The sequence below is a fragment of the Hordeum vulgare genome, chromosome 1H, assembly GCF_904849725.1.
Source record: "Hordeum vulgare subsp. vulgare chromosome 1H, MorexV3_pseudomolecules_assembly, whole genome shotgun sequence".
Lineage (NCBI taxonomy): Eukaryota > Viridiplantae > Streptophyta > Magnoliopsida > Poales > Poaceae > Hordeum > Hordeum vulgare.
Window position 1 is genome coordinate 417,612,078 of NC_058518.1, and position 14,636 is coordinate 417,626,713.

Below are 14,636 nucleotides of genomic sequence, written 5' to 3' on the forward strand. Positions count from 1 at the left end.
CGCTTTGTCCGGGGCTGGCCATCTCCGACGTTCCGGGTCATCAAGACCTCCCTGTAGGAGCGCCTGGGGGAGGGGAGGTCGGTGCGTGAGGTTGACCGAACGGGAGCTGGGAGAGCGGCCGCGGAGCCTCCGGGCCGCGCGCAGAGGGGTTGGTCTGAGGCCCCGAGCAGAAGGGCGCCGGCCGGCAACCGGAGAGAGTCGGGCGCAGGCGGTGGAGGGTCGAGAATGGCAGCGCGAGGAAGAGCACCATAACGCACGGGAGAAGGGGAGGGAGCGGGGGAACGAAGTGGCGGCACACGGGAGGGGGTGGGAACCCTAGTCCCGCTCCTGGCAGACCGCCCTGGTCCTGGGCCGCGCTTCACCGGTTGGGCTTGGCCCTGGTGGGCCGAAGCCCATCGCTGGTTCACCCGCCAGCACGCGCAGGGCGCGGCGGGACGCCCAGGCCACTTCGCCAACCGAGATGGGCCCCGTCCTGGTCCGCACCAGCCCAGCAGGGGGCAGACGGCCCACCCGCCCGCAGACCGACCCATAGTGCTAGGGCACGGGGGAAGGCGCTCCACACGGGAGCCTCTCGCCACCGGCACCGGCGCCACCGCCGTGCAGGGGGGCAGGGCACCAGCGCCTGGCCGGGCCTCGCAGGCGCCAGCACTGGCGGCCACCACGGGGGATAACCCGGGCAGCACACCGGCTCGGGCCGTAGAGGGGCGCGAGGGAGCCACCGGGAGGGGCCGTCGGAGCCGGGGCGTCGGAGCCCGCCGCCCAACCACCTTCTTCGGCTGCCGACGGGCAGGGCGCGCCGCGGCCAGGAACATGCCGAGTTGCGGTGGCGCCAGGGAGACATGCATCTCCACCCGGCCCTCACCCTCCGAGAGCGTATCCGGCTCGTCTGCATCGGGTTCGTCCGCCCAGTCCGCCTAGCGCCGCGCCGACCGGGGAAAGCAGAGGGATGGCCCACACGGCGCCAGGGAGGGCGCCGCCGGCGGGGAGGGCGGTGGCGTTGGATCCATGCGGCACGCCGTCCGGGCATCGTCAAGGGGCTACATGTGCTATCCAGCGCGACACTACGTGGCGGGTTTCTTCTCGGGTGTGTTCCAGATTGCTGCAGTGACTTGCTTTATGGAGTACAAATTTAACCGTACCACGGTTATTACGAACCCACTCAGTCGCACCTCACATGTAGATTACTGCACGTATAGTGTTTGAAGACGACTTGTGGTGGTCAGGGGCCTGATGCCAGCCTAGCTACGCTATTGTGTTGCCTGCAAGGTGTTCCATGTCTATGAAGATGAGGAAGAAGCTAGGCACACACCTCCATATTGTCGGCACCTCTCCCCACTTTCTTTGTCGCCCCTCATGCATGACCCAAGCTGGATTACGTCTTAGATCCAGCAATGGTGAGCTGGTCCTAGTTATATTGTCAAGCTCCGTGCATGTGTTAAGTGAAAGATTCAAAGAATATGAGTGTGGACTTGCTCCAGCCAACCAAACTTTCTGAAATCAGAGAAAGAGGGAAGGCGTGCTGCAACTAACTATTGGACCATGGCATTTCTCCCATTTGAGTCCAGTCAGTATAATACCAGGAATCAGCCAATAAAACATACTGTTATTAGAGTCATGAAGTACAATTTTTACCTCAACATTACTAGTGCTTGTGCAAATATATAATGGGCTACAAATCTGATGAAATTGTTTTCCATCGAATTACATATCTACTCATTTATAAATAAATATAAGAGTGTTTAGATCATTAAAATAGTAATCTAAAAGCTTTTATATTTCTTTACGGAGAGAGTAATTAAGAGCTAATAAAAAAACCGGTCGAAATTGCCCCATCTCTGTCCCCCGTGTCGTCATCCTCTAGTGACAGCGGGGCGGATCTGCCCCCCCCCCTCTTCCTCCTCCTGTTGCGCCACCACCGGAAGGCCGGCCGGCGTGGTCGCGCCGCTCCCCGGGATGATGAACGCAAGCCGGATCCGCCCCTCCCGCGCTTCCCCAACACCCATCCCCACCTGGACCTGCGTCTTCCGGTGTCCATGGTTGACGGTGTCCTCGGCCGGGTAGCTCCGGCATCGGTGACCCAGCAGTTGCGTCCCTTCCAGCTCTCCTGGCTCACCGACGTCCCGATAGCTATGGCTATGGCAACATGGATTTGCCCTCCCGTCCCTGTTTGCCAGCATTTCTCATTGCCGTCGCCCCACCCCCTCGTGGTTTGCTTCGCCGCCTGCCCTAGCCTGTATGCCCTCAAAGCCTCCCCTTTTGCCAGATCCAACGTTCGGAGGCGGTGCCACCTTTTGACGGCAGGTGCAACCCCGTCAACCCCCTTCCGACATGGTGGCTTTGACCAGCGTTGGTGTCCTCATCTGCGACTATAGGCTATGGGACTACTCAGCCTGAGGCGAGGAAGAAATCCTTGCTCGCTTGCCGGTGCTGGCAACAGCGGCATGTGTGGATGTCGTTTCATTTTTTTGAAGGCGTTGTGAAGTCTTTCCGCTGCGCCCGCTCAAGAGAAACCCTAGGTCAGGATCCTTCAGACCGGATGGCGACAACATCGGTTTCCTTTTCGAAGGCATTATCTTGCTCGCTCAGAGTGTTCCCGGGTTTTGACTTGGACGATGTTGGAATTCTTGCTGGTTCGGCATTGCCGTTCTTGGTTCGGGTTTGATAAGTTTAGTTGTGATGTATCTATAAAACTATTGTGGAAGCGTTAAACCCTTTGCTCGGGCCGCATTGATATTTATATAGGAGTTGCCTTGGCTTACAAGATGAGAGAACGATCGTGATTAGATCGTTCCGGTAGAGAGAGATAGGGATAGAGATACAACAAGTATAGAGATAGAATATATTTACAGGTTTAAACTAGTTTCCTATCTCTATACAACATATTCTAACACTCCCCCTCAATCTGAACCTCTAGGAAACTTTGCCAAGGTTATGATTGTACTTGAACTCATCCAACCTCCTCATATTGAGAGGTTTTGTAAAACCATCAGCAAGTTGATCTCCTGTAGGTATAAACCTAATGTCAAGAAGCTTCCGAGCAACTCTTTCCCTTACAAAATGGAAATCAACTTCAATGTGCTTTGTGCGTGCATGAAAAACAGGATTAACTGAGAGATAGGTTACACCAATATTATCATACCGTAATCTCGCAGCTTTTGGACTCTTAATTCCAAGCTCATAAAGCAGTGTTTGTATCCACATTACTTCAGTTGTGGCATTAGCCAAAGCTTTGTATTCAGCTTCAGTGCTTGACCATGAAACTGTGGCCTGTTTTCTTGCACTCCATGATACAAGATTAGTTCCCAGAAACATAGCAAAACCACTTGTAGACCTTCTTTCATCTGCACACCCGGCCTAGTCTGCATCTGAATATGTAGTGACAAGTAATGAGGGAGACTTGGTAATTTGAAGTCCAAGCCCTTCTGCGAACTTTAGATACCTCAAGATTTGTTTTACTGCAGTCCAATGAGCAGTAGTAGGTGCATGGAGAAATTGACATACCTTGTTTACTGAATAAGAAATGTCAGGACGGGTAAGTGTCAAATATTGTAAGGCACCTACTACACTTGTGTAATTTGTTGCATCTGCCAATCCAAGAAGCTCCCCACACTCAACTGTAAGTTTCTCTGAAGTTGAAATAGGTGTAGTCACTCGCTTGCAACTCTCCAACCCAACTCTTCTGAGAACCTGAGTAGCATATTTACTTTGTGTGAGTAGGATGCCATCCTTAATTTGCTTGACCTCGATGCCAAGAAAATAGTGAAGATCACCCAAATCTTTGAGAGCAAACTCCAACTTCAAATCCTTGAGTAGGCAAATAGTGGCATCTGAACTGGAACTAGCAACAATTATATCACCGACATAGACAAGAACAAACATAGTGATACTTCCTTCACTATAAAAGAATAATGAGGTATCTGCCTTGGATGGAGTAAACCCAAGCTGTTGTAACTGTATGCTCAATGTGGAGTACCAAGCTCTTGGGGCCTGTTTCAAACCATACAATGCTTTATCCAATTTATAAACATAGTGTGGTGTGCTAGGATCTTCATATACAGGTGGTTGCCTCATGAACACTACTTCCTCAAGAACACCATGAAGGAACGCGTTCTGAACAACTAGCTGTCGTAGACTCCATCCTTTGGAGATAGCAATCGATAGTACAAGTGGAATTGTAGCTGGCTTAACAACATGACTGAAAGTGTCTTCATAATCAATTCCAAATCTCCGTTTGAATCCTTTAGCAACCAATCTAGCCTTGTATCTATTTATACTTCCATCAACCTTCTTCTTTATTTTGTAAACCCATTTACAGTCAATAACATTGTTGCCATGTGTAGGTGGTACTAAATGTCAGGTCTTGTTCTCTATGAGTGCATCATTTTCACTATCCATGGATGCTTTCTAGTCTTTGTTAGCAAAAGAATCATGCAAACTTCTTGGTTCATAAGTAGTGGCAAGAAAAGCATGCTTATTTCTATCATACCTTATGGTGCCATCGGTATATTTCTTTTCCTGGACAACACCTGTCTGAGACCTGGTATGCGTGCATGGAAGGACTTGATCTTGACCTATGAGATCATCCCGCGGAGGAACTTCTGTAGGAATAATAACCGAAGGACCTAGTGTAGCAGAGTCTTCAGAATCTGTTGAAACTGTAGCAGATTTCGTCTGACTGTGAGCAGCAGACTCTTGCAGAGATCCACCAGAATTTTCCACCATGTCGCGTGCAGGCATATGCATCACAGCAACTGTACTGGGTTCAGGCAATGCTCCTTGGCTGGCCATCTTTTCCTCCCCCTCGCCTGAACCGATACAGTCAGCTGTCAGACCCTGTGTGTCAGTTTCTTCAGATGATCTCTCATCATCAGCCAAATCAACACTTTTATCCGGTTCTGCACATATAATATGACGACCTGGAACTGCACATGTACCAACAAGGTTAGCAGTTTCAGTGGATTTTCCCACATGATCAAGCTTGGTTAATTCGCCCCCGTGATCAGAAGGAAGGACATAGTCCAGAAGAAGTGCTATTTCAGCACGAAGAAGAGCCCGTGCATTTGGATGAAGTTTTGCAAACGGAAAGAGAGTTTCATCAAAAACAACATCTCAAGAAATATAGATGCGTCCGGTGGCAATTTCTAAACATTTGTACCCCTTGTGAAGATTACTATAGCCGAGAAAAACACATTGAGTGGAGCGGAACTCGAGTTTGTGAGAGTTGTAGGGGCGTAAGTTGGGATAACATGCGCACCCAAAAATTTGAGGGATGCATAATCTGGTTTTTGATTATGGAGACGCTCTAGGGGAGTAGAATTGCCAATGACTTTACTTGGAAGATGGTTGATAAGGTATGTAGCAGTAATGAAGGCTTCATACCAATACTTGAGAGGCATGGAGGCATGAGCTACAAGTGAAAGCCCAACTTCTACAATGTGATGATATTTACGCTTAGCAGAACCATTCTGTTGATGTGCATGGGGACAAGAGACATGATGTTCAATGCCAATATGCTACGGAAGAAAGAATGTAGTTTTTCATATTCACGTACCCAGTCACTTTGGATCGAGAGAATTTTTCTATCAAAGTGTCTCTCAACAAGTTTCTGAAACTCTTGAAACACAGAGAATACTTCAAATTTGAATTTAAGCAAATAAATCCATGTAAACTTGCTATAATCATCAATGAAGCTAACATAGTATTTCTTTCTGCCAAAGGAATCTCGGGCATGACCCCATACATCACTAAAAATAAGCTCTAAAGGAGGATGAGACACACTCCTTGATTTGGTAAGGAAGTTGGTGACTCTTGGCACATTGACAAGCCTCACATACAGACTCACTAAGAGGGCTATGAGACAATGGAAGATTGCCTTTATTGACTACTTGTTTGACAATAACCGATGAAGGATGTCCTAGACGTTGATGCCACCGTGCCAAAGATGGCTTGATGACAGAGTAGATCCGACGATGCTTGGATCTAAGAACGCCGGATGTGATTGGGTAGAGCCCTCCAATGCATCTACCGTGATGGACGAGTTCACTCGTTGCCCGATCCTTGATTAAAAAGTAACGAGGGTGAGTTTCAAAGAAAACATTGTTATCAGTGGCTAAACGAGACATAGATGCAAGACTCTTGTCAGCTTGAGGAACATGAAGAACATATTTGAGAATAAGATCACGTTTAAGAGTACGGGAATTAATAGAAGCTTGACCAATATGAGAAATAGACATACCTCCACCGCTTGCGGTATGAATCTGACCATTGGTGAGGTACTACTCTCGGACAGCAAGTTGCTCAAGCTCACTGGTTATGTGATCGGTGGTGCCAGATCAATGTACCAAACACTATCGCCTCCTTGATCACGCATAGCAGCAGCAACATGACAAGCATCACGGACATATTCCTCATCGTAGCAATGCTAGCAGTCCATCACTTCATGGTCGCCTTTCTTGCATAGTTGACAGCGAGGCTGGCCATGAGAAGAAGAGGCGTGATGGCTATTGTTGTTGTTGAAGCCGCCACCACCGCTCGTGTTGCTGGAGGATCCTCCATAGCCGCCTCCAGTAGAGAGACCGCCATCAGCAGAGCGTCCACGACCACCGCTACATTGCCCACGCCCACGACCACGGTCGTGGTAGGCAGAGTTGGTGGAGGACTTACGGAGAGTAGTTTCATGAAGGAGGGTGAGGCGGGCATCAAAACTCATAAGTTGGATGTAGAGTTCCTGAACCGTGACAGGCTCTACCCTAGCCGCGAGTGCCAACACGACCAGATTATATTCCAGATCAAGACCGGCAAGGATTTTGGAGGTGATCCCCGCATCAGAGAGGGGAACACCGGTACAAGCAACTTCATCTGTGAGAGTTTTAATTTTGACAAGATACTCAACCATGGTCATAGTACCTTTTGCATATTGGTGAGCTCAATACGAGTATTGATCGCTTGAGCTTGACTTTGAGCAGCAAACATGGCGTGGATTGCTTGCCACACCTTTGCCGGTGTCTGTACATGACGACATGGGCAATGATATCGTGGGAGAGAGATCCCATCAGATACCCTTGAAGCTTTTGCTGCCGTGCATACCAGAGGGATCGGGTGAAATTGGCAACTTGCTTTTCCTTCCCGTCCTTGGTGATTGTGAGAGTAGTCGGTATTGTTGGGCTCTTCACATCGAGGTGGTGCTCCATCTATACACCCTTGATCTGAGGGAGCACGATGGCCTTCCATAGTAGGAAGTTGACCCTCGTGAGCTTATCTTGAGGCGGCGGTCCGAGAATGGTGGTGGTGGTTGTGGAGGAGGAGGCGAAGGTTGACAATGAGGTGGTGGAGAGTGCGCTCATGGTGATGGGAGTCATGGCGGCGCCCGACATCTTCTCGGTCGCGAGAGGTAGCTAGATGCGATCTGTTTCGATCTATCGAGGAAGAGGCTTTGTTACCATGTAAAACTATTGTGGAAGCGTTAAACCCTTTGCTCGGGCCGCATTGATATTTATATAGGAGTTGCCTTGGCTTACAAGATGAGAGAACGATCGTGATTAGATCGTCCCGGTAAAGAGAGAGATAGAGATACAACATGTATAGAGATAGATTAGATTTACATGTTTAAACTGGTTTCCTATCTCTATAGAACATATTCTAATAGTATCCTCTATTCGGACCAAGCAATCCTTGTCTCTTTTCTCGGGGGATCATGTTCGTGAAAAAAAAACTAATCAAAAAAATCCAAAGCTCTGAAATCATAGCTGTGCAGGCCCAGGTGCTCGAACATGTATGTCGACTGAGCAAAATAGCAACCTGACTTGGTTATCCTCCATATGATAGAACCGGGGATGTCCTCGCATAGATGAATTTGGGAGTGTTGCAGCTTCTCCAAACGAAGTGGAAATCACTAATGATGCCATTACATATGCTATGCTGAATCTTAACCCAGTTGTGCTCATGTAATGCATCATCCACCATGAGCACCATGTACCTTTCATGCCTCTGCAGCCACATCGAAGCCCCATCATCGACATAAAATGGCCCTGCCACATGCTGCAGACGTCCCGAGAGGAATCAGGGCCAGGTACACGTGCAACAGGAAGGAGTTTGTCACACCTGCATCTTCCTGATGTGATGGACAGCGGTGCACGGGCCAGGTGGCGGGGGTCTGATACGTCTTCAACGTATCTATGATTTTTTATTGTTCCATGCTGTTATATTATCATTCTTGGATGTTTTACAATCATTTTATAGTCATTTTATATCATTTTTGGTACTAACCTACTGACATAGTGCCCATTGCCAGTTGCTATTTTCTGCATATTTTTTACATCGCATGAAATCAATACCAAATGGAGTCCAAACACAGCGAAACTTTTTGTGGATTATTTTGGGCCAGAAGACATCGAGTGGGCCAGGAACGCACCTGAGGGGAGCTCCGATGGGAGTACAAACCACGAGGGCGTGCTTGGGGGCCCAGGCGTGCCCTGATGTGTTGTTCCCTCCTCGTTGGCCAACTGCACCACCTCTTTGCTCTATAAATACCCCAATATTCCAGAAACCCTAAGCCAGGGGGACGAAAATCAATTTCAGCCGCCGCAGAGTCCATAAACACCAGATCCAATCTAGACACCATCACAGAGGGGTTCATCATGTCCATTCGTGCCTCTCCGATGATGCGTGAGTAGTTCTTTGTAGACCTACGTGTCCACAGTTAGTAGCTAGATGGCTTCCTCTCTCTCTCTCTCTCTCTCTCTCTCTCTCTTTTGATTATCAATACAATGGCCTCTTGGAGATCCATATGATGTAAGTCTTTTTGCGGTGTGTTTGTTGGGATCCGATGAACTTTGAGTTTATGATCACATCTATGTTTTTATCCATGAAAATTATTTGAGTCTTCTTTCATCTCTTATATGCGTGATTGATTATAGCCTCATATTTATTTTCCCATATTTGGGTTCTGTTTGGCCAAGTTGATCTATTTATCTTGCAATGGGAAGAGGTGCTTTGTGATGGGTTCGTTCTTACGGTGCTTGATCCCAGTGACAGAAAGGGAAACGACACATATGTATCATTGCTATTAAGGATAACAAGATGGGGTCTATTTTTACATAAATAGATCTTGTCTACATCATGTCATCTTTCTTATTGCATTACTCCATTTTTCCATGAACTTAATACACTAGACCCATGCTGGATAGCGGTCGATGTGTGGAGTAATAGTAGTAGATGCAGGCAGGAGTCAGTATACTAATCTTGGACGTGATGCCTATATAATGATCATTGCCTGGATATCGTCATGATTATTTGAAGTTCTATCAATTGCCCAACAGTAATTGTTTTCCCACCGTTTGCTATTTTTCTCGAGAGAAGCCACTAGTGAAACCTACGGCCCCCGGGTCTCTTTTCATTATATTTGCCTTTGCGATTTATTTTCCTTTGCTTCTATTTTTAGATCTATTAAAAGCAAAAATACAAAAATACCTTGCTGCAAGTTATTTGTTCTGCGATCTATTTATCCTATCTACCACTTTTACCTCACGTTATTTCCCTATCTTGAGGCGCCATACCCGAAATAGATTGACAACCCCTTTAACACGTCGGGTTGCGAGTATTTGTTATTTGTGCAGGTGTTGTTTACGTGGTGTGATGAGGTTCTCTTACTGGTTCGATAACCTTGGTCTTATCACTAAGGAAAATACCTATTGTCGCTATACTGCATCATCCCTTCCTCTTTGGGGAAATACCAACGTAGTTCTAGCACATATCAAAAGCAATTTCTGGCTCCTTTGCCGGGGAGGATCTTCAACATCAACCAGGTTCCTAATCACAAATCTCATCTCCTCACAATTTACATTATTTGCCATTTGCCTCTAGTTTTCCTCTCCCCCACTTCACAAAAATTTGCCGTTTTATTCGCTCTCTTTTTCGTTCGCCGTTTTCTCGTCCGATTTGTTTTCGAGTGCAATCTTGTTGTGAAGTCATCATGACTCAAGAGAACACCAAGTCATCATTTCTCAAATACCAACAACAATGATTTTACAAACACTCTCATTGCTCCTCCCGCCACTAGTGCGGAGTCTTGTGATATTAATACTGCCTTGCTTAATCTTGTTATGAAAGATCAAATTGCCGGTACTCCTAATGAGGATGTCGCGTCGCATCTTAACACATTCGTAGAATTATGCGATATGCAAAAGAAAAAAAGATGTGTACAATTATGTTGTGAAGTTCAAATTATTTCTGTTTTCTTTGTGAGATCGTGCAAAATTTTGTTTTTCTTGTTTTCCTCACAATACTATCGATTCTTGGAACAAGTGCAAGGATGTTTTATTACTAAGTATTTTCCGCCTGCAGAAATTATTCCCTTAGAACCCAGATCATGAATTTCAAGCAACTTGAACATGAGCATGTTGCACAATCTTGGGAAAGGACGAAATTGATGCTAAGGAATTGCCCAACTCATGGGTTAAATCTTTGTATGATCATAGAATTTTTTTATGCGGTGTCGAATTTTGTTTCTCGTAATCTTTTGGATTCCGCCGCAGGGAGTACTTCTATGGAAATTACTTTGGGTGAAGCTACTAAGTTGCTAGACAATATTATGGCCAATTACTCACACTGGCATACCGAAAGAGCTCCTACTAGTAAAAAGGTCAATTTGGTAGAAGAAATAAATTCTTTGAGTGAAAAAGTTGATGCTCTTATGAAGTTGGTTTCTAATAAAAGTGCTCCTATTGATTTTAATGATGTGACTTTGTCTACTTTGATTGAGAAAAATAGTGATGCCATAGATGTGAATTTGATTTGCGAAACAATTTCAATAACAATGCTTATAGATGTAATTTTAATCCTAGGCCTTTTCCTAGTAATTCCTTTAATAATTATGATAATTCCTACGGTAATCCTACTTATAGTAATAATATAAACACCGCTGATCTTGAGAACAATATTAAAGAATTTATCAATACTCAAAAAGCTTTCAATACTTTGATAGAAGAAAAGTTGAATAAAGTTGATGATTTGTCTAGAAGTATTGATAGAATTTCTCATGATGTAGAAACTCTCAAGATGAATTTTTTTGTGCCTAAAGTTGAAGAATCAATTAAAGCTCTTTATGTTTCTATGATTGAAAGTAAGAAAAGAACCGTTGTGCTTAGAGCTAAAAGAGAATTTTTAGAAAGAGCGTTTTCTAGTGATTACTTTCATAAAAGTGATGAAGATCTTAAAATGGTTGGTGTTTATTCTATTGATTCTTTGTTTAGTAAAATTATAATTGATGAAAAAGGGACTGGAGAAGATTCAACTTTAGTTAGAAGGCGTCCCTATGATTTGGATGGTGAAAATCTTGTTGAGAAAATTGATAAAAGCGGGTTTGAAGAGGTCAAGACTTTAATTAGTGATGTGCCCACTATTTTGGAGTACAAAGAATTTAATTATGATAGTTGCTCTTTGGTTGACTGTATTTATTTGTGGCAATCCATGATAAATTCACCCCATTCTTATGACCAAAAATAAAGCTTTTACTAAACATATTGTTGATGCTATGATGAAAGCTTTTGAAGAAAAATTGGAATTAGAAGTTTCAATTCCTAGAAAATTGCATGATGAGTGGGAACCTACTATCAAAGTCAAGATTAAAAATTATGAGTGTTTTGCTTTATGTGACTTGGGTGCTAGTGTTTCCATAATTCCGAAATCTTTATGTGATGTGCTTGGTCTTACCAATATTGAAGAATGCTCTTTAAATTTGCATTTGGAGGATTCTACTATTAAAAAGCCTATGGGAAGAATTAATGATGTTCTTATTCTTGCAAATAGGAATTATGTGCCCATAGATTTTATTTTTCTTGATATTGATTGCAATCCCTCGTGTTCAATTATACTTGGTAGACCGTTTTTACGTACTACTGGTGTTGTGATTGATATGAAAGAAGGCAATACTAAATTTCAATTTCCAATAAGAAAGGGAATGGAACACTTCCTAGAACAATAATTAGGCCGCCATATGAATCAATCATGAGGGCATCATATGGATCTACAAACAAAGATGACAACACTTAGATCCTACGCGTTCTGCCTAGCTAGGGACGTAAAACGTTAGCGCTTGTTGGGAGGCAACCCAACTTGTATCTTTTTGCTTTTTGGTACTCTTGATGTTTTCAATAAAATACACAATAATACCTCTGGTTATATGTATTTTTGTGGTTTAAATTAGTGTTTGTGCCAAGCAAGGCCTTTGGGATGATTTGGGTGAAAGTTGATTTGATCTTGCTGAAAAACAGAAACTTTTGCGCTCATGAAATTATTTTTTATTTTTAACAGAAGAGCGCTTTTGAGTTGATTATTTTTGCAGAATATTAATAAACAAATTATTCACGTCGTCCTAAGTTTTCAAAAGTTTTAGAGTTATAGAAGTATTCGAAGTAGTCAGATTGCTACAGACTATTCTGTTTTTGACAGATTTTGTTTTCTTCGCATTGTGTGCTTGTTTTGATGATTCTATGGTTTTTCTTTGATGCGTTTTTGCCATAGAAAAGTTGGAATACAGTATATATAATGCAAAAATAAAATATGAATAGGTTTGCAACAATATTTATAGTAGTGGTTTGCTTTCTTATACTAACGGATCTCACGAAGGTTTTGTAGAGTTTTGTGTGATTGAAGTTTTCAAGTTTTGGGTGATCTTACGATGGATGAAGGAATAAGAATTATCAAAAGGCTAAGCTTGGGGATTCCCGAGGCACCCCCAATATAATATTCAAGAAGTATCAATCAACTAAGCTTGGGGATGCCCCCGAGTGGCATCCCCTCTTTCTTCTAACAACCATCGGTATTTTACTTGAAACTATATTTTTATTCGTCACATATTATGTTTTTTGCTTGGAGCATCTTGTATGATACGAGTCTTTGCTTGTTTTGCTTTGTATTTTAAGTCTTGAGTCCTTGCTGTACACACCTTTTTGAGAGAGACAAGAATTATGCTATGCTTGCTCCTATGCTTCACTTAAATTTTTAGAGCCATGGATTTGCTCTAGTACTTCACTTATATCTTTTTGAGCACGGTGTGCTTTTTTATTTTTGAAGAAATGCTATCATGCTTCACTTAGATTTATTTGGGAGTTATTAAAATTTTGAATAAATTCTCTCTTGCTTCACTTAGATTATTTTGAGAGAAAGGAAAAAATTATGCTCATGTACTTCACTTAAATTTGTTTGAGCTTATCAAAAGCAACATATGCAAATAGTCCCAAAGTGATAGATATCCAAGGCGGATATAATAAAAACTTTCATGAAGATCATTGGACAAAATAAACTTGATTCTTAGTAATGGTTTTGAGATATGACGATATGATATGTGAGTCATGTTGATGAGTAATTGTGCTTTAGTAAGAATATTGATGTTAAGGTTTGTGATTCCCTATGCAAGCACGAAAGTCAATAGTTATGCAATGAAATTTATATCCTACTTGTGGTGCATTATTCGGTGTTACTTATGCTTAATGCTTGGGTACGAGATTTTCCGTTTCTTGGTTAGTCGCTTCCTAATCTTTTTGCTAGCCTTCATTTTGCACTAAGTATGATCACTACTTGTGCATCCAAAACTCTTTAAACTAGTTTTGCCATATGAGTCCACTATACCTACCTATATAAGGTATTTCCATGCCGTTCTAAGCAAATTTGCATCTGCCATCTTTAATTTTTAAAATAAATTTCTCTTTTGTGTTTTCTGCCTCTTTTTTACATCGCAGGAAATCAATACCAAACGGAGTCCAAACGCAGCGAAACTTTTGTGGAGTTTTTTGGGCGAGAAGACATCCAGTGGGCCAGGAACGCACCTAAGGGGGGCTCCGATGGGAGCACAACCCACCATGGAGCGCCTGGGAGCCGAGGCGCGCCCCGGTGGGTTGTGCCCATCTCGTTGGACTCCCGCACCGCCACTTTGCTCTATATATACCCCAATATTCTAGAAACCCTAAAGAGGGGGGACGAAAATCAATCCCAGCCGTCACAGGGTCCAGAAACACCAGATCCAATCTAGACACCATCACGGAGGGGTTCATCATGTCTATTGGTGCCTCTTCGATGATGCGTGAGTAGTTCTTTGTAGACCTATGGGTCCGTAGTTAGTATCTAGATGGCTTCCTCTCTCTCTCTCTCTTGATTATCAATACAATGGTCTCTTGGAGATCCATATGATGTAAGTCTTTTTGCAGTGTGTTTGTTGGAATCCGATGAACTTTGAGTTTGTGATCAGATCTATGTTTTTATCCATGAAAGTTATTTGAGTCTTCTTTGATCTCTTATATGCGTGATTGATTATAGCCTCGGATTTCTTATACGATATTTGGGTGTTGTTTGGCCAACTTGATTTATTTACCTTGCAATGGGAAGAGGTGATTTGTGATGGGTTCGATCTTACGGTGCTTGATCCCAGTGACAGGACGGGAAACGACACGTATGTATCGTTGCTATTAAGGATAACAAGATGGGGTCTATTTCTACATAAATAGATCTTGTCTACATCATGTCATTGTTCTTATTGCATAACTCCGTTTTTCCATGAACTTAATACACTAGATGCATGTTGGATAGCGGTCGATGTGTGGAGTAATAGTAGTAGATGCAGGTAGGAGTCGGTCTACTAATCT

At 43.8% G+C, this 14,636-nt stretch overlaps 1 non-coding gene across 1 annotated transcript; it reads right to left on the reverse strand.

Annotated features, from left to right (window-relative positions):
• Positions 1–6,696: 6,696 nt before the first annotated feature.
• Positions 6,697–6,835, reverse strand: LOC123423639. The gene has a single exon (XR_006621244.1). It is a non-coding gene; the product is annotated as a small nucleolar RNA Z247 (small nucleolar RNA).
• Positions 6,836–14,636: the final 7,801 nt, after the last annotated feature.